This window comes from Schistocerca americana, chromosome 8 (genome assembly GCF_021461395.2).
Source record: "Schistocerca americana isolate TAMUIC-IGC-003095 chromosome 8, iqSchAmer2.1, whole genome shotgun sequence".
Lineage (NCBI taxonomy): Eukaryota > Metazoa > Arthropoda > Insecta > Orthoptera > Acrididae > Schistocerca > Schistocerca americana.
In genome coordinates, this window is record NC_060126.1 from 494753886 (window position 1) to 494779434 (window position 25549).

The following is a 25549-nucleotide window of genomic DNA, read 5'->3' on the forward strand; positions in this document are numbered from 1 at the left end:
ATAAGAGTTCTTCCTTTACCATATTATCATGTCTTCTTTCGTGTGTCGTCGAGGTCTTCAAAAATCTCCTACTTCATTTCTGCATGAAAAGTAGTAGCTGCTCCGAAATCTTGCAATCGTCCAGGAATCACTAATTTATACAAATTAAAATCATCTTGATACTGAATGCAATTTATTTTACGTTGCTACTTCCATCCTACGAATTTCATAACAATTTCCACAATACGTATACACATTAATAAGTTCTTTTTCGTCTCAATCAGATCAAGACTAGCTAATAAGTATCTTACGTCTGCCTTAAGCTTCCGCTCTCGAGAGACAAAAGACGGATAGAAAAAAAAGAGTTACAATTTTTTGTACCTTCATTTTCTGCCGTCGAGCGCTCGTACAGCTGCGACGGTATAATTTATATCTGAGGGAACGAGTGTAGCGCGGCGAAATTCAAAGTCCCGCTACAATAGTTTTCATTCAATAAGTAACAACCTCTCATAGTTTATTAATTACAGTAATTGGAATATATTCTTGTACAATAGGATAGTGCTAAACTCCACTGACCAATTTTAATGTAGCAGTACGTGTACTTAAACCTTAAAGAACAATAACGTCCTCGAAATTGTAATATGTCACTAACTGGTGCAGAAGCTGATCACTCAAGGAGGCGACAACCAAAATTCAGGTGCCAACTACGACTTACAGTAAAAATCTCAATCAAAAATCAACCTCTCTCTCTCTCTCTCTCTCCCTCCAAACACATATATAAATAGTTATATTAATAATTTAAAAGTCATTTTATAAGTGTTGCGATGTGAGGAGGAGAGAAGGAAATCTGTCGCATGGCGTGGTACGATTCAGGAGCTGACATATGGGAATTCTTAGATGCAGGTGTGCAGAAGAAAGTGTTCGCTCAACAATGTTCCTCTGTAGTTTGGCTGCCAAGCAAGGCGAATGGCGTTTCTAACGCTGGAGCGTCTCCAAGCCTTTCGGTGTTTTTTTCTCCAGATGGTTGACCGCTGTAATGCCTGAAGTGCGCGTGATGGGTCGACTAAATTCTGTTTTCGGCTACCTGCGCTGAAACTCAGCCGTGGGCTCCCTGTCGCTTTAAGTATCTGCTCCCATCCAATTGCAGGAAAATAACTAGCTCTCACCGTAATAAAAAAGGACTAGTGCTACCGAATACTGTCTGCAGTTCTGGTGCAACGTAAGAGTACAGCTACATCGACCAAAGGTGACCAGCGTATACTACTAGGGCTATTCGGAAAGTAAGGAACGATAGGTCCCGAAATGGAAACCACAGTGAAAATGAAAACTGTTTTATTTGCAACGGTTACCTACAGCTTCCAGCTATTTCTCCACACCGCTCCACGCCGCTCAGACTTAGACATCTGTGGTAGCGTTGTACGAACTACTCAATTCCCTCGTTAGAGAAGGCAGCCGCCAGTGCTTTCCGACAATTTTTTACTCTAGACAGCAGCTAGTTGTCTGTGTCAAAATATTGTCTTCATAGCCAACGGTTCATTTGAGCAGAGATGAACTTCAGGGGTAGCCAGTTACGTACTGTGTTGTGGGTGATCAAACAGTTCCCATCGAAAAGGCTGCAGAAGCATCTTCATTGCCCCTGCAGAGTGCGGCCGGCAATTGTGGTGTAGAACGAATCGCATGACAGTTATGTTACATGATTGCATAGCTTAAGGCGAAATCTTTCGCCAGACCCTCATACTCGGCGGGAGACGCTAATTTCTAGCCATCTTTACTTTCTCACTGTGAGATCAGAACTGAAAAGAGCGACATGATGCGATCGACGGGCGTACTAGACACAGTTCCCAACTCATTTATGCAAAGCTTCATCAGATTTTCACTGTATTTCCCATTTCGCTACCGATCGTTCCTTACTTTCCGAATAATCCTCGTATTATGAAAAACATAACATAACAGTAATGCACAGTACACATGAGACTATTTGACAAGTGCTCGTACTTTGATTGGAGCAGATAGTGGACACATACACTCATTCACTCACTCACCCACATACACACACACACACACACACACACACACACACACAGAGAGAGAGAGAGAGAGAGAGAGAGAGAGAGAGAGAGAGAGAGAGAGACAGAGAGAGAGAGAGAGGGAGAGAGAAACAACGTTAATATTACATGCAGCATTGCTCGTCAAAAAGTTCTGCTTGGGCAAAAAATAGGCGTTAAATTGAGGAAGCAGTTTCCAAGAATGTACGGCTGGACCACAGCATGGAGTGTGGGAAAAGCTGTGGAGAAGAGAATCGATGATGTAGAAACATGGTCACACAAAAGTACTGAAGACTTGACAAATTCATTTTATTCGAGTTTGCTGTCGGATCCCCTTTCTGTCACAGCAGTCATCACTTCAGTAACATTATTACGTTTAGTGTCAACCACGTTCTGCTCTAGTGTAATGCGGACAGCCGAGGCTAACAGTTCGCCTGGTTCCCGGAGCTCCCCATCAGAGTGCTAGCAGCACGCTGCTCGTACCTTCCTTGACACCCGCGGCAGTTAGGTTTGCTTAACCGTTTCAATATTTGGGCGGCACCAGCAACACACGCTCCGGCAACAGACTGGACACCTCGTAGCTTGTGTTGTCAACCACTACGATTACTAGCATGTTGATGACAGAAGCACATAAGCCTGTCGCCTTCACGTAAGTTTCACCTTCAGCACAAACTTCTTCTTTTCCAACATTGGTGGACCACAAACATATAAAAGAATAAGATATTCAGTGTGTTTTATACATTAGTTTATTAGTTTTCATAACTAAATTCATTCATTTTTATTGTTCAATTACTCTAGGACTCAATATTTTCCTGGATAATGTTTACGATGGGCATCGTCCATTGCTTAACATAATCCTACTGGAGCATATTTCGGTCGCAGAAGTGACGACATTTCAAAGGGTTTTAACACGGGTCTGTCCCCCTTTTGTCAGTTATTTCACGATACACGGGACTTTACCCGTGCCTTGCTTCACTGTTTTCCAATCAAGGATCACTTTCAGATTCTTAATTTCATTTCTTCTCTTTTATTGACTGTACATTCATCACTAATGATGTTTTTACCAACTGAAGAATGATAGGAATTTTATCTAGCCACGCCAACAATTACTTGCGCTACTCTCTAATAGCTCCCTGCACAATACGACATAGTACTTCAGGTAACCACATTATGGTATGAAATTACAAATCTTATTTATTACCGAAGTGCAGTGCCGTTTTTTGTTGGACTTCTGTGATCCACACATAGTTTCCTAAGCAGATGCGTAATATTTTTCTTCGCATTTAAATCAAGTCGCTTAGTACTTTCGAAAATATTCATTGCGTCATTATCAAAGTACTAATTTATAAAACTTCTGTACATATATATAACAGAAGACGAAACTTTAAAAAGTTCCGAAACCGGCTGTGTGGGTCGCTCACCGACATCAATAAATACAGCTATTACGGGCTATAAGAATTTTCATTCGGTTTTATGTTTCAAAAGTTTTAACACCTGTATGTAAGCATCTATGTTATACTGTACGAATGGTCAGTGAATTGTGTACCAACACTTTCGTTAAAATGCGAAAATATTGTGTTAACACCGGCCTACATAGAGTTAAATGATCACCACAATGAAATAACAGAAATCAAAGCCCGTACGGAAATATTTAAGTGCTCACTTTTCCCGTGCGCTGTTCGAGAGTGGAAGGGTGGAGAAATAGTTTGAAAGTGGTACGACGAACCCCCTACCATGCACTTAAATGTGAATTGCAGAGTATTCGTGTAGATGGAAATGTGTATCCTATTTTCTGAGGTGGAACTTGAAGAGCAGACCAGCATTTGCCTAGAAGAGCGTGGAAAACCGCCTGAAAATCACATTCTGGCTAACCCACGCTTCAGGCGTGGTCGTTAATCCGTCATGCGGGCTGTGTCCGGGTCTGGTTCACCTCACTGTCTCGCAAGATAGCGACGTGTGATGCATTACGAACGGGTGATGTGCTCCTATCGGTCATGAAAATCCATATGTATCATAAAAGTGGGTATACATACGTATGTATGTTAGTTCCTCATCTCTTCCTAAACCTCTGTACCAATTTCAGCTAACTTGGTTCACATCATCACTTACTACGTGAAAAGAATCGCTGTGAGGCTAGAATCTCATGTCTATCAAAAGGGTAAAGAAGGAGTGTAGACCACGACGCTCAAATATCCAGACTTTATTATCCAGTGTTTGAGAATGAGAGAATTTAGTGACCTGCAACTATCTTTACATATGATTTTATCCCTTTACGGAACGTTTTACCGCTAACAACCCGCACAAAATAATGTGAGGGGAAAAGTTAATGGCTTACTAAATTTTCGTCGATCATACTGTAAAACTGCCGCATCAGGAATGACGTTTTAATTTACTACTCTTTTTGTGTTCACTCTATACACAGGGAACTTTGCAGACAGTATCCACATACACAGCTGAATTTATTCACAAAATTCTATCATTATACGGCAGATAGTTAAAAGAATATGACGTCATAAATATTCAGATGCGTTAAAACTAAATTGCAAGGCGAAACTGACTAAAGATACAGGAGAACTTTGTGTACAAATATGTGTGGTAAAAGTAAAACTTTCGTGAAATTTATGTTATAAGCACGAACGCAGGCAAAGCCACTGGTGAAAAGCTCGTCCTAAGCCAGTAGATCGATTTCCACCAAACGTGGTACCACTTACTGTCTGGAAAGAGACACCGAGAGGGTAAGAACCAATTACATCCTATTGTGGTATGAGCGATGCCCTGGTCAGAGTAGGGGACAGGCAGACAGGCAGAAAGCGGCAATTAGGAGATGGAGATAGATGGCTGAGGATAAGGACAGACAGAGGGAGAGCGGAAAATCAACAGACAAGGGCTAGATGAAGAGAGTGACAGAATGAGAGAGGGAGGTGGACGGAGAGACGGAGGACGAAGAGATGGACAGAAGGTGGGTTGGAGAGGGAAAAGCACAGGTAGAAGAGAAGGGAAAAGAATGGGGAATGTCGGACGGACAGAGAAAGAGACGTGGTGGAGATGAATGGAGAGAGAACGAGAAGAAGCAAATGGACAGGGAGAGGCGCGAGGAGAAAATGGACAGAGAGAGGTGGGATAAAGAAGTGGATAAAAATAATGGGAAGGAGGAGGAGGCAGAAAGAGGGGGTGCAGGAGGAGAAGGATACAAAATGGAGGAGGAGTTGGACAGAAACTAGGGAAGGAGAAGGTCGGACTCATAGAGGAGTGGAATAAATGTGTAGCCGGGCAACGCCGGATACTCAGCTAGACACGTAATAAAAACAGTCGCATCATAGGAGGGATTGGAAGATATGGAAAACTTTTAAGTCGAACGATGATGATGCGACATGTGTTAAACATAAATCAATAACTTTCTTGATATTCGAGGGAGCAGCAGTGGTCAAACACTGTAAGGGAAGATTGACATTTAAATACATAAATTTAAAAGAAAATTGGGGGACGCTGGGAGAAGACGTTATTGTGAGATGAAGCGGGGTCCACTCAAACCACTCAGACTGAGGGTGCAAAGCTGATGACTGCAAAGACAAGACAAGAATATTCCGTGACAACTATGACTGAATTAGGAGACTAGTGGATACGTTCACCAAAGTACTGTTCTGCGATACTCACAGTGTTCAAAGGTTGTGCATAATTTGTGGTTTAACATCGACAACGATACGTTCAGGCCACAAAAGCTAACAGATATTGCAGATATACCGGTAAGGGGAGGGCGGTTGCCGCAAAAGATGAAAGGTAGTGCGTGGAGTGTTGGGATCAAACCGAGGGCCTCACAAAGCCTGCAGCTGGGCACCGGGCCGGCGTGGAGCACCTCGGCGGCGGTGCCGGGATGTGCGATGTTTGCGGATTCCTGTCGGCCGCATCAAAGAGCCGCCCCCCATTGTCCCCCGCGGCCCTTTTGTCTCGCAACGAGAGTAGTTCCTGCAAAAAGGGAGCAGGTTTTGCAGCCGCTACGAGGGCGTTGCTCGCCTCTCTTCTTTCTGGGCAACACCAACTTTCCAATACAGTGCCGAGGATTTGTCACCGTTCTCCACTCCGTAGTGCGTACTATCGCTGTTCCGACCTCCGACGACGCCTTGCGTTGTCAGCATTTCAGTCACAGCCGTTGAACAGCAGGAATTACATCGTACTGTGGTAGGCCTGAAAATTAAGCGCACCGGACAGAAAAAAATTTGTCACCCTCGCAGCAGACATCACCCAAGTACAGTGTGACATCGTTTGTGCATAAAGACTTCATTTCTGCGAATAAGGCAATCCACAAATTCCTTCAGGTGTGCTGTTTCGAGCTGAGGCCACATTTTTAGGGTCAGATCCCCTGTAGCTACCAAACTGCGCAAATTTCGACTGCTATGTCCTAGCTTTTGCACTAAATAGTCATAGACATTTTCTGTGATGTTCACACTGGGTGATATAATGGACTGGTCGAGATGCGATAGGGTTCCCGAATGTTCGAAAAACCAAGTTGTAAGTAGGCTGTTTAGGTTTTTATGTTGGTAACGCCACGTAGCGGTCTGTACGAAAATCACTGGCTGTGCTGTGTGCAGTCTGTGGCTGGTTGGCGTTGTTGGAATACTCGCTATTGTAGTGATGGGCAGCTGGATGTGAACAGCGCGTAGCGTTGTGCAGTTGGAGGTGAGCATCCAGCAGTGGTGGATGTGGGGAGAGAGATAGCAGAATTTTGAGAGCGGGCGATCTGGACGTTGGTCTATCAGAAAGACTAAATTTCTAATAATGTGTATCATGAACTGATATATATATGGTGACTTTTGAATATTATTAAGGTAAATACATTGTTCGTCCTCTATCAAAATCTTTCGTTCGCTAACTATGCCTATCAGCAGTTAGTCCCTTCAGTAGTTAGAATCATTTATTTAGCTGGCAGTATTGGCGCTCGCTGTATTGCAGTAGTTCGAGTAACGAAGATTTTTGGGAGGTAAGTGATTCATGAAAGGTGTAGGTTATTGTTAGCCAAGGCCATTGATTTGTAGGGATTATTGAAAGTCAGATTGCGTGCGCTAAAAATATTGTGTGTCAGTTTAGTGATGATCAGAATAAGTAAAGAGACAAATGTCTGAGTACGTTCAGTTCAGCTGTTTTGTCCGCAGCTCGTGGTCGTGCGGTAGCGTTCTCGCTACCCACGCCCGGTTTCCCGGGTTCGATTTCCGGCGGGGTCAGGGATTTTCTCTGCCTCGTGATGACTGGGTGTTGTGTGCTGTCCTTAGAGTTAGGTCTAAGTCGTTCTAAGTTCTAGGGGACTGATGGCCATAGATGTTAAGTCTCATAGTGCTCAGAGCCATTTGAACCATTTTTCAGCTGTTTCAAAATCCAATAACGTAAGAGGTTTATCAGCGCAGTAATTCAGTAATTTTTCTAAGGGGATGTTACAAAATGCGTTCATGTGCTGCCTTGTGAACACTACTGTGGTCTCTATGTAAGAAAGCAGTTTCCACAGCATACCCAAAGACGATCACCGAGAACGTTGAAGTAAAAGTTGTGTTTCTTTTTCAGGGTGAATTGAAAGAGTGGGCTCACTATTGTCGCAGAAGAAGCCGAGTATTGCAGTCGATGTAGTGTAGTGGTTATGGTACTAGATTGTTGCGTGGAGGGCCGTGAAATCAAACCTCCCCTCAATTGAAAAATATTAATTTTTACATTCGGTTCGAGTACATTCTAGAAGTATACACAAATGACAAGAATCATTGTACTGGAATGTTCTGTAGCTGTATGTATATACTGTATGTGTTCCGGCCTGAGGCAGTTCGCTCCGCGCTCTCGTATCTGCAAGTGCTGAGTAAACCTTTGTTAAGTGAAGTTCGTCATTCATGTACTTAAACCATCCTCTACGTGACATTTTTCTGCTGGAGGCGCTGGGCATTGGAACTTGTGATACCGCACATTATCGACGACACAGTGGCTCCCATCAGGCCACGACAGAGCCGCCGTTTACGTGGCGAGAAACCCGAGTTCGACCCATTTTCAACAGATCGCAATCTATCGGAGACAGAAGAAGAAGAAGAAGAGCACGATACGAAGACAGAAACTGTATGCACACCTTATGAGACATCCTTCCGGGTTCTCTGGTGACGATGGCCAAGATCCAAACAGGTAGCAGAAGGTATATGAGCGTATAGATAAATTTAACAAATGGGATGACACCTTGTGTTTGGCTAACGTATTTTTCTACTTGGAGGGCACTGCCAAGCAATGGTATGAGAACAACGAGGAGAAGTTCACAAGCTGGGAAGTATTCCAGTTGGAACTGCGCAAGTATTTCGGCGACACACAAAGACAGAAGTGCAAAGCGGAAGATAAATTAAAGTGCAGGGCACAGCGCCCAGGAGAAATGACAGCATCCTACATTCAAGACGTCTTGGGGCTGTGTAAAATAGTGGATCCTCGAATGGAGGAGGAAGATAAGGTTGCACATCTCATGAAGGGTGTTGCTGAGGACATGTATCAAGCCCTAATCCTGGAGGAGGTTTCGACAGCAGACGAATTCAAAAAATGGTGCCAGTATATCGAGACATAGCATCATAAAAGAATTACACGCAAGAAGTTTGAACGGCTTCCAAATGTCGTATCGCTGTCTGTGATGGAGGAAGAAACTGATTTCCCTAGTGTTCTTCGTCAGATAGTGAGAGAGGAAGTTCAGAAGGCACTTGCACTGCGAGCAGAAAACCGAGACGTTTCAAGCGGTCCTAAGGGAGGAAGTGGAACAGATATTGAACCCAATCTCTCGTCTTTCATTTCCCTTTAAAACGGTAAAAGGTCTAGAGCCAGACGGAGTTAAGTTCCTATATTGCCGCATGAGGAACCTATTTGGCCATCAAGGAAGACTGATGTCAAATGGTTCAAATGGCTCTGAGCACTAGGGGACTTAACGTCTGAGGTCATCAGTCCCCTAGAACTTAGAAGTACTCAAACCTAAATAACCTAAGGACATCACACACATCCATGAGCGAGGATTCGAACCTGCGACCGTAGCGGTCTCGCGGTTCCGGACTGGAGCGCCTAGAACCACACGGCCACCGCGGCCGGCCAGACTAATGTCTAGAGGACCCAGGATAACCAACCAGTATGTTTCCGCCGCGGACGACCAGGACATGTGGTGCGCGATTGTCGAGAAAGGCGGATGATGTTTGATGACGCCAGCGCCAGAAGACAGCAGACCGACCTTAGCCGACGCCAACCCCGGGACGACGAAGATGAACAAGATGTGGGTGCAGGACGACGTAGGTCACCATCGCCGCAAGCAAGTCGCTGGAGAGAACGCTCCCCAACACGCCGATTGAGGACTCCATCGCCGTTTAGAAGCTCCACCCGATCACATAGCCGCCGCAATCTGGAAAAATAAAGCGTACTACCTTCCTTGGAGTTGAGACCGTCGAAGAAAAAAAATCCTCCGCCGTCGATCACTACAAAAATGATAGGAAACGACGTCGATATCCTCATGGATTTCCGGCAGCCCAAGCTCTTGTGGACTCTGGAGCATCATATTTAATTTTGGAGAAGTACCGTCGCCAGTAGCAGAAAACCGTATTCGTCGACAGCAAAACATCGCTGCTGAAGGCGGCTAATGGGAAATATGTAATACCTACAGGAAAATGTACCATTCGTGTGGGTGTAAGTGGCTATACACAGCCCTTAGAATTCATCGTCTTACAAGAGTGTTGTCATGACGTCATTCTCGGACGGGACTTTTTGAAAGCTTCTCAGGCAATTGTAGATTGTGGTCGCTCGAAGGTTATGCTAGACGAGACGAGATACTATGGAAAGGAAGATACGCATCCGAGTGTGTGGAGACTATGTGTGCTGGATGAAATGATGACTCCTGCAGTCAGCGCTAGACAGGTAACTGTCGCGTGTCATGCCATGCATCAAACCATGGATCTTGTAGTGGAATGTAAGAGATGCACACCACAGGAGAATAGCTTGGTCGTCCCAGCGTCTGTCGTCTCGTTTAAGAACGGATTCGGTGAATTGTGGATAGTTAACTGTCGCCGGGAAGCGCAGATCCTTCCAAGACGCATGTGCGTAGCAAATGCTGAGCCATTAATTGCAGAACAGCTGAGCGTCATATAAACCTCTCATGCCGAGACTGTGGGCGAAATTAGCACCCCCACTACGAGACAAGATTTTCGAGCTCGACTGTCACCAGATCTCACTAAGGACTGACAGAAGAAGTTACTGGCCATACTTCAAGAATTCTCTGAATGTTTCAAATCACAGGTGAACAGCAAATTAGACAAATCGACGGTGAAGCACCGGATTAGCACTGGAGACCATCTAACAATAAGCCAGAGCACATACCGTGTGTCAGCAAAAGAACATCGAATAATTCGCGACGAGGCGGAGAAAATGATGAAGAATGACACCATTCAGCCTTGGCAGAGCCCATGGTCGTCACCAGTGGTTCTCGTCAGGAAGAAGGACGGCAGCCGACGCTTTTGTGTTGGAAGCTTAATATGATAACTGAAAAGGACGTTTACCTTCTTCCATGAATTGACGATACAATAGATTGTCTGAAGGGGGCTATGTTTTTCTCAACCATGGACACGTACTCGAGATACTAGCAAATCGAAGTAGATGAGGCTGATCGTGAGAAAACTGCATTCAAATTCCCTGAGGGAATTAAAGGTAATGCCAGCAACTTTTGGACGAATGGTGGATTATCGTCTTAGGCACCTGAAGTGGACGATGTGTCTTTGTTATTTACATGACATTATAGTGTTCTCAGAGACATTTGGTGAACACATAAAAAGATTGAGGGTCGTTCGTAAGTGTCTCCAACAAGCCGGACTGAATCTTAATCCAAGAAAGTGTGTCTTTGGACGAAAAGAAATCAAAGTATGTGGGCCCCTTGTGTCAAACGAAGGTGTGCGGCCAGACCCAGAAAAGGTGAGAGCTATAACGGAATTTCCTATTCCTAAAGGTATTAGAGATGTGAGAAGGTTCCTCGAACTGTGTTCTTATTACCGTCGTTTTATCGAAGACTTTGGTATCAAAGACAGGCCACTCCAAGAGTTGTTAAAAGCTGATGCTAAATTTATTTGCTGTGGTGCTCAACAAGATTCTTTCGATGTGCTGCGAAAAGCTTTGATCACTGACCCTGTCTTGGCCTGAATGATGAGGGAGCAGCTACAGGACTGCTCACAGATGCCAGTGCGTATAGGATCGGTGCTGTTCTGGCACAGATATCCAATTGAAAAGAGAAGGTTTTAGCCTATGCTTCTAGGACACTTACAAAAGCCTAGAGAAGCTACTCAACTACAGAAAGAGAATGTCTTTCTGTGATCTGGGACATGGGCAAATTTCGACTGTATCTCTATGGAAGGCGATTCACAGTTGTTACAGACAATCATTCACTTTGTTGGTTGACAGCATCCAACAGGACGACTCGCCAGGTGGACACTATGTCTTCAAGAGTACAACATTACCATAGTGTACAAAAGTGGATGAAAACACCAAGATGGCGACTGTGTCTCAAGAAACACTGTGCAAGACCATCAAGACTTTGTTGAAGATAGTGACTGTCCGACTCCATTCCAGGATCTCTCTGCTGACCAGAAGAAGGAAGCCTAGGTGTCTCAAACTATGCCTGCCTTAAATAGGTAAGAGGATGTGAAAGGACAATTTAAGGTAGTTAATGGATTACTTTCCAAGAAAAACTTTGATTAGTTTGGAAAGAGATGGATACCAGTTACTCCAAAACACTTGCGTGTTGATGTTCTACAGAAATTTCACCTGAGGCAGGACGTTAAGTATTTATTAAGACACGCGACACCATCCGCAAGAGATTTTTCTGGCCAGGTTTATTTAGGAGTGTCCGTTATTATGTGTCGCACTGTCGAGAGTGGCAGAGGAGAAAGGCAGATCGTCAGAAACCACCTGGCCGACTCATACCAATTCCACCAGCCGAAACCCCTTCCAGCGTGTTGGGATTGACTTCCTCGTACGATTTCCAACGTTTGCTAGTGACAAGAGATGGATTATTGTTTGCACTGATTATCTGACACGCTATGCCATTACAAAAGCCGTGAAAACAGCCGAAGCATTCTAGGTAGCCAAATTCATCGTATAAGACATTGTATTAAAACGAGCTCGTTAATTACGGATCGAAGGAAAGTTTTTCAATTGAATCTTGTAACAGAGGCAAACCGTCGGTGCAACACTACTCATCACATGACGAGTGCCTACCATCCGGAAACTAACGGGCTCACTAAACGCCTTAATAAGGCCTTGGCCGACATGCTATCAATGTGCGTCAATGTTGAGCAGAGCAACTGGGATTAGGTTCTACCTATCGAGACCCTTGCCTACAACACCGCCAAACAAGACACCACAGGATTTACGCCATTTTTCCTGGCGCATGGGCGTGTGGCGACGACAACGATGGACACTGTGTTTCCGTTACATCCTGATGACGTGGACGACGACTACATCGGCCAGGTGTTAACCAGAGCTGAGGAAGCTCGGCAGTTAGTTCAACTCCGCACGCTGCAGGCTCAAGGAAACGATCGCCGAAGGTATGACGCGAGCCACCGCCCTGTTGTCTAACATCCTTGTGACGTCGTCTGGATCTTCACTCCTGTTCGGGAGGTTGGTCTCTCTGAGAAGCTCCTCAGGTGCTACTTTGGACATGATAAGGTTGTAAGACAGTTGTCTGATGTTACATGTGAAGCTGAAGATTTCGACTCCGACACAAGGCGACGTAAGATCAGAGATACGGTCCACGTCCTCGAAACGAAGCTCTGTAAGGATCCTGCCACCCAGGGTAAATTCGAGGCTCCGGCGACAGGCAACAAACGGAAAGGCAACGAAGAACTTAGGGGGAAGTCAAGTTCTAAGTGTGGTGTCACCGCCAGACACCACACTTGCTAGGTGGTAGTTTTAAATCGGCCGCGGTCCATTAGTACATGTCGGACCCGCGTGTCGCCACTGTGTGATCGCAGACCGAGCGCCACCATAAGGCAGGTCTCGAGATACGGACTAGCACTCGCCCCAGTTGTACGGACGACGTAGCTAACGACTACACTGACGAAGCCTCGCTCATTAGCCGAGCCAATAGTTAGAACAGCCTTCAGCTAAGTCAATGGCTACGACCTAGCAAGGCGCCGTTAGTAACATTGCATGTATCTAAAGAGTCTCACTTGTATCGCCACAATCTCCAGATGTACCAAAAGGATGGATTAAAGTTAAGTATTCCAGAAGCTACGTACTTTTCTTTATAGCATTCATTACGTATCCTGTTTCAGACCTCACGCCATCCTGCTTTAGCTTAGCGCGTGCCTTTCGGCTTCCTCTCATTGTGTCTAGGCTGTCTTGTCTAGACACAACACTAAGAAGGTCAACGGGAGGGCGAACATCAGTCATCGGGAGTCGGAGTATGCAGGACCGATGACTCGTTCCTGGACTAGGACGACGTAACACCGAGACGCTGTTCTCTTAAGGAGGGAGCAACGTTGCAGAAGAAGCCAAGTAGCGCAGTCACCGTCGTGTATTGCTTATACTAGATTGTTGCATGGATGGTCGTGAGTTCAAAATACATCTGAACTGAAAAATTTTAATATCTGTATTCTGTTCGTGTACATTCTATAAGTGTCCACAAATAGTAAGAATCATTGTACTGGAATGTTCTGTAGCCATATATATACTGTACGTGTTCTGGGCGGAGGCAATTCATACCGCGCTCTTGTACATGCAAGTGCTGAATAAATCTTCGTTAAGTGAATTTAGTGTTCATTCATCTGCTTCCACCTTCCTCTACGTGAGAATATTAATGCTATGAAATATGCAAAAATTGTAAAACAACCACCTTCATGCAGTACGCTTTAAAAGCTGCATCTGGTCGTCGTAGGACGTACAAAAATGTCAACGGAAAGACTGAAATACAGCTATAGTAATCGCTTAGGAAACCAATCAATAACAAGTGCAGTGCATCCAAAGTGAAATGACTGCAGAAATATAAAAAGAAATTATTAGAAAGATGTACAAAATAGCTGCTGATGTACAAAATAGCTGCTTATAATTACTAATCTTTCTTCATCGCAGACTGTTTCGGCATTTATCGCCATTGCCAAGCACGTGTTATTACAGTTTTGACGAGAACGTGCCGCGCCCGGGTTCCCGGGTTCGATTCCCGGCGGGATCAGGGATTTTCTCTGCCTCTTCATGGCTGGGTGTTGTGTGATGTCCTTAGGTTAGTTAGGTTTAAGTAGTTCTAAGTTCTAGGGGACTGATGACCATAGATGTTAAGTTCAAATGGTTCAAATGGCTCTGAGCACTATGGGACTTAACATGCATGGTCATCAGCCCCCTAGAACTTAGAACTACTTAAACCTAACTAACCTAAGGACATCACACAACACCCAGCCATCACGAGGCAGAGAAAATCCCTGACCCCGCCGGGAATCGAACCCGGGAGATGTTAAGTCCCATAATGCTCAGAGCCATTTGAACCATTTGAACGAGAACGTGTATAACTGTCAAAGTCATTTCTGGTAAAGTGACTGTAACGTACTCACTTCTAGATTGATGTGATTTCCTCATTACGTCGCTATTGAACTACGAGTATCTTCTGTCACTGTTTTGATACATTGGTAAAATGAGCGTGTGGAACCGTTGGCCAAGACACCCCATTCGGGGCAGTTCGGCTGCCAAATGCCAGTCGTATTTTAGCCGACGCCACGTTCGGCGACTTGTGCGCCGGTGATGACTATGAACTGATAATGAGGACAACACAACACCTGGGCCCACAAGCATGGGAGGGATGCACGTTACCACCCAGCTAAGCAGGCGGACTGATACAGTGGTAAATGACGTAACTATGGTGAAAGTAATTAATTTAATTATGGTATGATTGTAGTTGACAGTTCCGCTCTTATGACGCTATATGTTTATAAAGATCATTCAGATCAACAGCGATATTATTTTACTAACCAAAATTTGGTACGATTGTCTTTGGTTGTTGCATATGTTACTCCCGATTTATCCATTTTATTGTTGCAAAACTTAAGCAAAATTTTTGAGATATTACTTGTGTCTTAATTCTATATATTCCTTTAATATGCCTTGTGAGTATTTTTTCGTGTGCATATAGACTCCCAGTTCTTCAAGAATGCTCACTGCAAAACCTTTTGGCATTCTGTGCGGAATGCGGAATGTACTTTCGATCGTATCAGCAGTGTGGTTTTGAATTTTCAACTGTAGAAAGAAGCTCGACTGATTATTTTCGCTCTCTCTCATGTGTTCTTTATATCTGACGTAAAAAAATCATTTTGTTTGGCCAGTCGAGCCGGAGACTTAACATCAAAATTGAGAATCACGAAGTTAGTTACTTCCGCTATTTTGGAAGCAAAATTACCCAAGACGGACGAAACACGGAGGATACAAAAAGAAGGCTAGCACGTGCAAAAAGGGGCATTTCTGGCCAAGAGAAGTCTGCTTGATCAAAAATCGGCCGTAATAGGAGGAAGAAATTTCTGAGATCGTATGTCTGGAGCACAGTATTGCGTGGTTGCTAATGACTGACAGTAGGGAAACCGGAACAGAAGAGAATAGAAGCGTTTCGGATGTGGTGCTACAAAATGATGTAGCTAATTAGATGGGCTGATAAGACAAATAATGTGGAAGTTCTCCGCTGAATAGGTGAAGAAAGGAACATAGGGAAAACATCGACAAGAAGAAGGCACAGGATGATAGGACTTTTGTTACGACATCAGGGATAACGTCAGTGGTAGCAGAGGAAGCTGTAGAGGGAAACAGAGATGTAAATACATCCAGTAAATAACTGAGGATGTAGACTGCCAGTGCCACTCTGAGATGAAGAGGTTGGCACAGGAGAAGAATTCATGGCGGTCTGCATAAAACCAGTCAGACGACTGATGACTAAGGGAAAAAAATAGGATTGTCGTTGCATTTCATGGCCTTTGTCAATTGGAAAGACACAAAATCTCGAGTCGTCTGACCATACTAAACACCTACAGTCAGTTACTGTTCAGTTTTCTGTGTTGTTTTGATTTCAGACAGGCAATTCTATGTGCCGTTGTGAGCAGTGGCCTTTTGTGACGTAACCTACTGCAAATGTTCAAATCGCACACAGTTCCCCTCGCAGTGGTTATACTAATATTTTGTCCAGTGAGTTCATCAAGCAGTTTATGTCTGACAGCTTCATTGTTATAGAACATAAATGTGATCACATTTTTTTATCTCTATTGATCGAAAAAGAAAGGAGCCTAGAAGCAAACTGAGTGAAAATCCGGTGGCTACAGATGTGTCATTCGATGAGGTTGTTGTTGTTGTTGTTGTTGTGGTCCTCAGTCCTGAGACTGCTTTGATGCAGCTCTCCATGCTACTCTATCCTGTGCAAGCCTCTTCATCTCCCAGTACCTACTGCAGCCTACATCCTTCTGAATCTGCTTAGTGTATTCATCTCTTGGTGTCTGAGGTAATTCCCATTAAATATTTGGAAACGAAATACGGGAAATACAACTCAAAATGCAGGATGAGAATATGAGTACCCTCTCCTTTTCTCCCCATACCCCCATCCAAATTGAAAATCGTCCTTTAACCATTACGCCATCGTGGTGAATTACTTCCTCCGAAACAAAATACATGCGCACTTAGCGTGAGTTATCTCCTTCATGTTAAATGACCCAACCCCGCCTCCTACGTTTCAGCATCAATAAATAGAAACCGATACATTCTGTAGCACGTTCGTGAAGGTCTCCATTAGCTTTACAAACGTACTATTTAAGACGCATACTAAATATTTTCGCTAACGAAGCTACTAGCAATAAATTTCGGTATGTAGACACCATATGCGGCACGACAGAATATATAACTTATCACGAATGTACACATGGTAATGTATGTTGATGACCGGTGTCCGTTAATTATGCACCTGTTCTGCAATGGCTCGTTCTGCCACATGCTGATATTTTGCCAGCAACGTGCAATTCCGTGATTAATTAATGTCTTCAGAGTTGGAGAAAAGGTACGCTTTGAAATCACTCACACGTAGCTCTACTAACATCGTTCGTCTCTTGATATCAGCAATGTGCACTGTTCAAAGTCTGTAGTCATTACGTAAGTTAATTTTAATTATTAGTGTGTACAATTATTATTTTATGATTATCTTTCATGATGGATACAGTTTCGTATTGCACAGGACGTAAACAATAATTGTTTGCAACGAATCACAGAGGTGAAGGCGAAATCGAGACGAACAATATGATACAGGACACCCGCGGGCAGTCTGTCAAGCGGGCAAACAGCCTCAAATTGGCCTATAACATGGGCCTCAGCTGCAGCACATACGTACCACGTGACGTTTTGGGTAAAATCGACCTTCATTATTAAGCATCCCTTGTCCCGCCACGCGCAAACGAGGTGGTAAACTGACGTTTGTGTATCTCGACATACCGCGAATATTAGCAGCGTAAATGTAACTAGTAAACCGTTTTGTTTGTCTGACCTTCTTACTTGAAAACTATTGTGCTAGTAACTATTAAGTTTAAATCGAATTGTAAATGTAATTAGTTCTCGCATAACGTTTAAAAGTCTTTTTGCTTCAGTAGGCACCCGGGAGAATTGAAATTAATAGTGTTGCCGAAATAGCAGACTGTGCCAGTAGCGTGAGGGAGTGAGAGAGTAGTGAAAATCTCGAGCGTCTCGTACACGCTGCCAATTACATGGCCGGCCGAAGTGGCCGTGCGGTTAAAGGCGCTGCAGTCTGGAACCGCAAGACCGCTACGGTCGCAGGTTCGAATCCTGCCTCGGGCATGGATGTTTGTGATGTCCTTAGGTTAGTTAGGTTTAACTCGTTCTAAGTTCTAGGGGACTAATGACCTCAGCAGTTGAGTCCCATAGTGCTCAGAGCCATTTGAACCATTTGAACCAATTACATGTTTCCCGGCTTCATAAGCGGCAAGTGCCCTGTGTTGAATTGTTCTTCACGATTTATCACATACCGCAGTTATACTTTGTAAACAGTTACGGTTTACTCAGATGTTCAAATGTGTGTGAAATCTTATGGGATTTAACTGCTAAGGTCATCAGTCCCTAAGCTTACACACTACTTAACCTAAATTATCCTAAGGACAAACACACACACCCATACCCGAGGGAAAACTCGAACCTCCACCGGGACCAGCCGCACAGTCCATGACTGCAGCGCTCGGCTAATTCCGCGCGGCTTACCGCTTACTCCCATACAATTTGATTTCCTCCTGATATGCACATTTCACCGTAACTACTTGGCACTAAGATCATATTCACTAGAGAGTGTCCAACCATCGCCGCACGGAAGAAAGAAAACTCCACGACGCGGCGAGGAAGCGAGTATGGAACAATTCGTGAAATGTGTCCCGTATATACCAGACAGAGAACATTTTTCCGACATCGGATGTAATATCCTCCACAAAGACTGCGACAGTTTGGAGGTAACTTCCATGAAGCGCAGCTCATTAACACAACCGAGAATGTGTGCGGCCACAACACTCGCTACTGCACAGCCGTAACTATCACTTCGAACAATTACATTCACACTTTCACAGGGAGCACTTGTCATTCAGAGAATTAGGCAGCAATCTTACTACTCGTTTACAATGTTTTTTCTCCTTTTTCATGGGAGCCAAGAGTTTCGTGACTGGTTCGATGCGGCGGTACATTAATCCTTCTTCGTTTCAGAGTAACACTTGCACCCCACGTCCCGCAATGTTTGTTGAATGTATTCCAATCACTGTCCCCCACTGTAGTTTATACTCTACATAGCCCCCCTCAAAGTTATTTCTTTAACTCTTGAAACATGTATGATACAAAATGACTTTTACTGACCACGAACGTCGTCTTTTTCAGCGTTATTCTGCTTTTTACGTCTTTTTTGCTTCTTCCGTCAAGGGTATTTTGATGCAGAGGTAGCACAGTTACTTAATGTCGTCCACTTCGTGATCACCAAGTTTGATGATAAGCTTATCACTAATCGCATTTCTGCTACTTCTCGTTAATTTCGTCTTTCTTCAGTTTACTCTCAAAGGATATTTTGTACTCTTTAGAATTTTAAATCCATTGAACAGAATCGACAATGCAAGGATAGCAATATCATAGCCACCTACTCCTCCCCGCACTATTTGCTATCTCCACCACCTCCTCCTCCCAATACCACCCCTCTCTCTCCTCCTCCCCAGTCTCTCTCCATCTCCACTTTCCTCCTCTTACTATTTCCTCCACCCCAGCACTGTCCACCTCACCCCTCTTCTCTAGCACTGTCCACCTCCTCACCCCTCTTCTCTCTGGCCTTGAGCCTTGTTTATTGGTATTGAAAACGAAACCTTGATATATATATATATATATATATATATATATATATATATATATATATATATATATATATCTGTCACATATAGGAAGGTGTCTGTCTCCGGTAGATTGCGATCTGTTGAGTATGGCTAGAAATCTGGTTTCTCGCCACGTAAACGGCGGCTCTATCGTGGCCTAATGGGAGCCACTGTGTCGTCGATAATGTGCGGTACCACAAGTTCCAATACCCGGCGCCTCCACCAGAATAACGTCACGAAGAAGCAGGTGTACGCAGATGAAAGACGAAGACTAACTTCACTTAATGAAGGTTTATTCAGCACTTGCACATACAAGAGCGTATAGCGAACTGCCACCGGCCAGAACAAAAAAATGGTTCAAATGGCTCTGAGCACTATGGGACTCAACTGCTGAGGTCAGTAGTCCCCTAGAACTTAGAGCTAGTTAAACCTAACTAACCTAAGGACATCACAAACATCCATGCCCGAGGCAGAATTAGAACCTGCGACCGTAGCGGTCTTGCGGTTCCAGACTGCAGCGCCTTTAACCACTGCATACTCCGACTCCCGGCCAGAACACATACGGTATATATACACCTACAGAATATTCCAGTACAACGACTATTGTCATTTGTGGATACTTCTAAAATGTACACGAACCGTAGGTAGACATTAAAATGTTTCAATTCAGGTGTGTTTTGAACTCACGATCCTCCATGCAACAATCTAGTATCATAAGCAATACACGACGGCGACTGCGCTACTTGGCTTCTGCTGCAACATTGCTCCCTCCTTAAGAGAACAGCGTCTCGGTGTTGCTTCGTCCTAGTCCAGGAACGAGTCATCGGTCCTGCATACTCCGACTCCCGATGACTAATCTTCGCCCTGCCGGTGATCTTCTTAGAACTTGACTTCCCCCTACGTTCTTCGTTGCCTTTCCGTTTGTTGCCTGGAGCTTCGAATTTACCCTGGGTGGCAGGATCCTTATAGGGCTTCATTTCGACGGCGTGGACCGTATCTCTGATCTTACGTCGCCTTGTGTCGGAGTCGAAATCATCAGCTTCACATGTAACATCACACAACTGTCTTACAACCTTATCATGTCCAAAGTAGCACCTGAGGAGCTTCTCAGAGAGACCAACCTCCCGAACAGGAGTGAAGATCCAGACGACGTCACAAGGATGGTAGACAACAGGGCGGTGGCTCGCGTCATACCTTCGGCGATCGTTTTCTTGAGCCTGCAGCGTGCGGAGTTGAACTAACTGCCGAGCTTCCTCAGCTCTGGTTAACACCTGGCCGATGTAGTCGTCGTCCACGTCATCAGGATGTAACGGAAACACAGTGTCCATCGTTGTCGTCGCCACACGCCCAAGCGCCAGGAAAAATGGCGTCAATCCTGTGGTGTCTTGTTTGGTAGTGTTGTAGGCAAACGTCATGAAAGGTAGCGCCTCATCCCAGTTGCTCTGCTCAACATTGACGAACATTGATAGCATGTGGCCAAGATCTTATTAAGAAGTTCAGTAAGCCCGTTAGTTTGCAGATGGTAGGTAGTCGTCATGTGATGAGTAATGTTGCACCGACGGTTTATGTCTGTCACAAGATTCGATTCAAAAACTTTCCCTCGATCCGCAATTAACGAGTTCGTTTTAATTCAATGTCTTCTACGATGAATTTGGATTTTTTAGTGGCACAGCGTGTCAGATAATCAGTGCAAACAATAATCCATCTATTGCCACTAGCTAACGTTGGAAATCGTCCGAGGAGGTCAATCCTATCACGCTGGAAAGGCGTTTCCGCTGGTGGAAATGGTACGAGTCAGCCAGGTCGTTGCTGAGGAACTGCCTTTCTCCTCTAGCACTCTCCTCAGTGCGACACACAATGTCGGACACCCCAAATAAACGTGGACAGAAAAATCTCTTGCGGATCCTATGGTATGTCTTAATAAATCCTACATGCCCGGCCTCAGGTAAAATTTCTGTAGAACATCTAAGCGCAAGTGTTTAGAACTAACTGGTAGCCATCTCTTTCCAAACTGATCAAAGTTTTTCTTGCGAAGTAATCCAAGTTCTTTCACTTTCTCTGACCGATTTAAGGCAAGCACAATTTGAGATATCTTGGCGTCCTTCTTCTGCTCATCAGAGAGATCCTGGAGTGCAGCGAGATAGTCACTATCTTCAACAAAGTCTTGATTGTAATGCACAGGGTTTCTTGAGAGACTGTGGTCATCTTGGGTTTTTTTCTTTTTTGTTCACTAGGGTAATGTCGTAGTCTTCAAGGCGTAGTGCTCACCTGGTGAGTCGTCCTGTTGGTGCCTTAAGATCTGTCAACTAACAAAGTGAATGATGGTCTGTAACAACTGTGAATGGCCTTCCATTGAGATACTGTCGAAATTTGCACATGTCTCAGTTCACAGTAAGACATTCTCTTTCTTTAGTTGGGTAGTTTCTCTCGGTTTTTTTTTGTAAGTGTCCTAGAAGCATTGGCTATATCCTACTCTTTTGAATCCGAAGTCTGCAACAGATCAGCACCATTACCATACCCACTGGTATCTGTGTGTCGTTCTGTATGTGCTCTCTCATCATACAGACCAAGCACAGGGTCAGTCGTCAGAGGTTTTCGCAGCACATCGAAAGAATCTTTTTGAACTTCACCTCTTATACATTTAGCATCGGCTTTTAACAACTCTTGGAGTGGCCGGTCATTGATGCAAAAGTCTTTGATAAAACGATAGTAATAAGAACACAATCCGAGGAAGCTTCACACATCTCTAATACTTTTAGGAATAGGAAATTCCGTTGTAGATCTCACCTTTTCTGGGTCTGGTCGCACACCTTCGTCTGATACAAGCTGTCCAAGTATTTTGATTTCTTTTGCTCCAACGATACACTTTCTTGGATTAATTTTCAGTCCGGCTCGTTTGGAGACACTTCTGAACGGCCCTCAGTCTTTATAAGTGTTCATCAAATGTGTTTGAGATCACTATAATGTATTCTAAATATGAAAGACACATCGTCCACTTCAGGTGTCTTTGATGATAACCCATCAATTGTTCAAAAGTTGCTGTTGCATCACACAAACAAAACGGCATTACCTTAAACTAATACAACCCTCAGGGGAGATGAATGCGGATTTCTCACGATCAGCCTCATCTACTTCGATTTGCTAGTATCCCGAGTACATGTCCATGGTTGAGAAAAACGTAAAACCCATCAGACAATCTAGTGTATCGTCAATTCGTCGAAGAGGGTAATCGTCCTTCTTAGTTATCTTATTATCAACACAAGAGCACCAACTGCCATCCTTCTTCCTGACGAGAACCACTCGTGACGACCATGGGTTCTGCGAAGGCTGAATGATGTCATTCTTCATCATTTTTTCTCTACCTCGTCACGAATTATTCGACATTCCATAGCTGACACATGGTATGCTCTCTGGCTTATTAGTTGATGGTTTCCAGTGCTAATCCGGTGCTTCACCGTCGATTTGTCTAATTTGATCTTCACCTGTGGATGGGAACCTCAGAGAACTCTTGAAGAACGGCAAGTAACTGCTTCTGTTGTTCCTCGTGACAGTCGAGCTCTAAAATCTTGTCTCGTAGTAGTGGCGCTAATTTCGCCCACAGACTCTGCATGGGGGGTTTCTACGACGCTCAGCTGTTCTGCAATTAACGGCTCAGCGTTTGCTACGCACATGCGTCTTTGTAGGATCTGCGGTCCTCGGCGACAGTTAACTATCCATAATTAACCGAATCCGTTCTTAAACAAGACGACAGAGTCTGGGATGACCGAGTTATTCTCCTGTGGTGTGCTTCTCTTACATTCCACTACAAAATCCAAGGGTTGATGCATGGCAAGACACATGACAGCTGGATTTCTAGCGCTGACTGCAGGAATGATCCCTTCATCCAGTACACATAGTCTCCACACAAACGGATGCGCACCTTCCCGTCCACAGTATCTCATTTCGTCCAGCGTAATCTTCGGGCGAACACAATCGATAATTGATTTAGAAGCTTTGAAGAAGTCCCATCCGAGAGTGACGTCATGACAACACTCCAGTAAAATGATGACATCTAAGGGCTGTGTATGGCCACTTATACCCACACGAAAGACACATCTTCCTGTAGGTTTTTCATATTTCCCATTAGCCACCTCCAGCAGTGTTGTCGACGAATACGGTTTTCTGCAACTGGCAACGGTACTTCTCCGAAATGATTGAATATGATGCTCCAGAGTCCACAAGAGCTTGGGCTGGTCGGCCATCCTGAGGATATCGACCTAGTATCCTACCGTTTTTATAGTGATCGACGGCGAAGTATTTTTCTTTTCGGCGGCCTCACCTCCAATGAAGGTCGCACCCTTTAGTTTTCAGGTTGCGGCGGCTAGGTGATCGGCTGGAGCTTCTAAACACCGATGGAAACCTTGTTCAGTGTGTTGGGGTGTGACCTCTCCAGCGTCTAGCTTGCAGTCATGGTGACTTACGTCGTCCTGCACCCTACCTTCTTTTTCATCTTCGTCGTCCTGGAGTTGGCCTCTGCTAACATCGGTCTGCTGTCTTCTGGCGCGGGCGTCTTCAAATATCCGCCGCCTTTCTCGACAATAGCGGACTACATGTCCCGGTCATCTGCAGTGGAAACTTACTGTTTAGTTATCTTTGGTCCTCCAGATATGTCTTCTTTGTTGGCCAAACATGTTCCTCATGCGGCAATGTACGAACTTAACTGCGCCTGGCTCTAGACTTTTTTCCCGCTTTTAAAGGGAAATGAAGGACGTGAGATTGAGTTCAATATCTGTTCCACTTCCTCCCTTATGACCTCTTGAAGCGTCTCGGTTTTTTTGCTCGCCGAGCAATCCAAGTGACTTCTGAACTTCCTCTCTCACTATCTGACAAAGAACACTTGTGAAATCAGTTTCTTCACAGACATCGATACGACATTTGGAAGCCGTTAAAACTTCTTGCACGTAATTCTTTTTTATTTATTGTCTCAATATACTGCCACCATTTTATGAAGTCGTCTGCTGTCGAAACGTCCTTCAGGAGTAAGGCTTGATACATGTCCTCAGCAACACCCTGCATGAGATATGCAACCTTATCTTCCTCCGCCATTCGAGGATCCAGTATTTTACACAGCTCCAAGACGTCTGGGATGTAGGATGCTGTCGTTTCTCCTGGTGTTTGATCCCTGTACTTTAATTTATCTTCAACCTTGAACTTTTGTTGTAGTGTGTCTCCGAAATAATTGCGCAGTTCCTCCTGGAATACTTCCCAGCTTGTGAACTTCTCCTCGTTGTTCTCATACCATTGCTTGGCAGTGCCCTCCAAGTAGAAAAATACGTTAGCCAAACATAAGGTGTCATCCCATTTGTTAAATTTATCTATCCGCTCATATACCTTCAACCACTTGTTTGGATCCCGGCCACCCTCACAAGAGAACCAGGATGGATGTCACATGTGGTGGCACATAGTTGCTGTCAACGTGGCGTCCTCGTCTTCTCCTGTCTCCGATATATGGCGATCTGTTGAACATGACTCGAACGCGGGTTTCTCGTCACGTTATCGGCGGCTCTGTCGTTGCCTGATGGGAGCCACTGTGTCGTCGATAACGTGCGTTGTCATAAGTTCCAATTCCCAGCCTCTCCAACAGATTAACATCACGTAGAGGAAGGTGTAGGCAGATGAATGGCAAACACTAACTTCACTTAACGAAGGTTTATTCAGCACTTCCACATACAAGAGCGAGGAGCGAACTGCCTCCGTACAGAATACATACGGTACATATACAGCTACAGAACATTCCAGTACAATGGTTCTTGCCATTTGTGTATGCTTGTAGAATGTACACGAACCGTAGATAGAAATTAAAGTGTTTCAGTTCAGGTAAGTTTGTGCAGGATTTGCGACGATAAAGTAATGAGACGGATTTTCTTTGGAAGAGCCGGCCGCGGTAGCTGAACGGTTTTGTGTGCTTCACTCTGGAACTTTGGATCCGCCACGGTCGCAGGTTCGAATTCTACCTGGGGCATCTATGTGTGTGATGTCCTTAGGTTAGTTAGGTTTCAGTAGTTCTAAGTTCTAGGGCACTGATGACCTCAGATGTTAAGTCGCATAGTGTTCATAACTATTTGAACCATTTTTAGGAAGATGTGGCAACCCTGTAGGCTTGTGTAG